Genomic DNA, 2599 nt, shown 5'->3' with positions numbered 1-2599 from the left:
CTCTTACTGATGGGACCCAGTTTGATTGTAATGATGTAACTTTCGACACCTAAAACTGGACTCATCCTACTTTTGGTTAGTGGTTTAGGACAGAGACCTGTTATCCCTTTCCCTTCGTATCTGTTGGTTCATGTTATCTCTATCTCCAGCTCCAATCTATCTGTCTATCAGATGCCTGTGGAGGCCTCGGAGGGTGGGTAGAATTTGGGTAAGCGGCAAGATGGGGGGAACAGCATTCCAAGTGAGTGGAACAGAAAAGGGACGGGGAGGGTGTTGTGAGGAGTCAGGAGTCCCACTTGATTTGAGTATTTGGGGATAGTTGGGGAAGGATGGGGTTGGAGAAATTTAAGCCCTGTATGGGCAGGCAATGAAGGAAGTTAGAGATTTTGAACAGAGAAATACGGTGAGAGCAGTGTTAGAGAGAGATTGGTTGAGCTTTGAAATGCAAATGATTAGGGGTCAGCAAAGCCTTGGTGAGTTGGAGATAAAGGGGTGGGGCTCCCCGGGGGGTTGGGGGCTCCATGAAGAAAACAGTGAGACGGTGCCTTTGAAGGGAATGGATGTCAGTTCTGGAAATACTCAGCTTGAAGTGGCTCGAAGCCACTTGAAAGGAAATGTCCATTAAGCATTTGAAGATAGAAGACACAGAACCTGTGTGAGTACAGGGCTGGGGAGAGAAACGTGTGAGTCATAATTGCCTTTCCAGTTTTTACTGCTTTTTCCATTCCTCATGATTCATTCTTTTGTACTCTAATGCGGTTGTGTTATTTGTGTTAATAATAAACCTCATTTGTCTTGACGATAGCTTTCTGTTAGGCTGCCATGAACTGTTCAAACTTATTTTTTCTCGGTGACAAATAAATGATTATAAGGCTACGGCTTGTCACAGTTTCATAACTTTGGACACATTTATCTATTGCTGTGAGTTAAGTACATTAAGATGAACGTTTCGCAGGTACTCATGGTGTAGCGGCATAATCAATGGCAGGAAATTGGAATTTGGGAGCCCTTCAGCAAAAGAGCAAAGATTTTCTCTAAAACTGTAAAAGGTTGCTTTACCGTTGTTATCCTAGGGTCAGATTTTTTTTAATAGGAAGGAGTGAGGGTCGTGATGCTGACAGAGTAATAATGGGTCTTTGCTCTTTTATGTCTCTGTAATAACGTACACTGTTAACACACGAGGCCACGTGCACGGAGGCCTTGGTGGGTGGGGTGGAGGAAGAATGGTAAGAGGTGAGGAAAGACTCAGCTTTAACTGTGGGCTTCCTGCTCTGATACCCCAGTTTGGGAGAAAGACAGAACATTTTGCTTCTCGAGGAAGAGTCACTGAGCGGGTGGGGAGCTGCCCCTCGCTTCCGCTGAGGAAGAATCATCTGTTGTTCAGCTGTTCTTGTTGGCAAGCTTGGTAGGAGTTTGGGTTCAGACTGCAAGAGGCAAGCCCTCTGCCACCTGCTGTCCCGTGTGTTTGCAGGCAAAGAAGGTCTAGGCTCCAGAGACCTTTGTGAGGCCAAGTCCTGCCTGTGTCATCGGAGGAGTGAGCTGGCTGAGCAGAGGGGCCCCTCTGAGTCGAGGCAGCGGACGGAATCAGCACACCCTCCAACCCTTGTCCTCCTTAGAAACGAGCAGTGTTGATGACCTTGGGCTGCACTGCAAACTGGAAAGCTGCTTGCCGCCCTCCAAGGCATCACCCCGCTTCTCTGCCTTTGTGGGTCACGTGTAACTAAAGCTAAGGAGGGCGAAATGTGATAGGAATATGGGGGTAAAGAGAGCCCAACGGGAGGACAGAGAAGGTGTGAAGAAGCCGAGCTTTAAGGCGTAGCTCTCCTTACGGTAAAGGGAGACATGCTCCGAGAGGTGGTGGCTTGTGAGGTTCGCAGAGCTAGGAGCTGAGACAAGCGTCCAAGGCTGGTGGCTCCCAGCTCAGAAGTCTTTTATGAGAGCTGTTGCCTCTAAGAAGTTAGCAGTAGAGTCGCACAAGTGCAGTGTTGCCCCTTGCCGTTCTGCCCTCTGCCGTAGACCTGCCCCGCCCCAGAGCGTGTCTGCACTGTTAGACTTGGAAATGAGTCTGCCATGTGCCCTCAGCAGATAACTGTCTGCTTGGACCTCTGCTAAGCCTCCCTGGGACTCCATGGGCTGCGTCATCATTATCTAAACCATATCCTTAGTATCAAATGCCTTTCCGTTCAAATCCATTTGTGCCCAGACAAATTTCAGAGCACATGTCCTCAATATGTTCATATTTATTACTAAATTAATTCATGCACTCATATGTATTATAGATGTGCTATGTGTATTATATATATAATATATAATCTATTTTGTGTAGCATAGGAAAATTGAAATGAAAAGACATTGGATAAAAATAAATGTAAGCAGACGTTCTGTTCTTTTTGAGCAGCAGTAGATCATTTTGTCCCTGACCCTTTGCCAGAGGAGCCATGTTTAGTCTTAGAAGAACAAATTGCAAACACTGTCACATTAATTGTTAGAGCCCTTTGTCTTTATTCCCGTTGCTTCTAATCTTGTTCAGGTTTAAACCTCCGTTCATCTCCACACTTTTTTTCTCGTCACACACTTTTTGTTTGTTTGTACCACCTGT

The 2599-nt window shown here is 46.2% G+C and overlaps 1 protein-coding gene across 1 annotated transcript in view; it reads left to right on the top strand.

The window, feature by feature from the left end:
- CA8 (carbonic anhydrase 8) overlaps positions 1 to 2599 on the top strand; it is a 299496-nt gene that overhangs the window by 167323 nt on the left and 129574 nt on the right. The window lies entirely within an intron of this gene.

This window comes from Tursiops truncatus, chromosome 17, assembly GCF_011762595.2.
Source record: "Tursiops truncatus isolate mTurTru1 chromosome 17, mTurTru1.mat.Y, whole genome shotgun sequence".
NCBI lineage: Eukaryota > Metazoa > Chordata > Mammalia > Artiodactyla > Delphinidae > Tursiops > Tursiops truncatus.
This window is presented reverse-complemented; position numbering and strand designations above follow the sequence as displayed.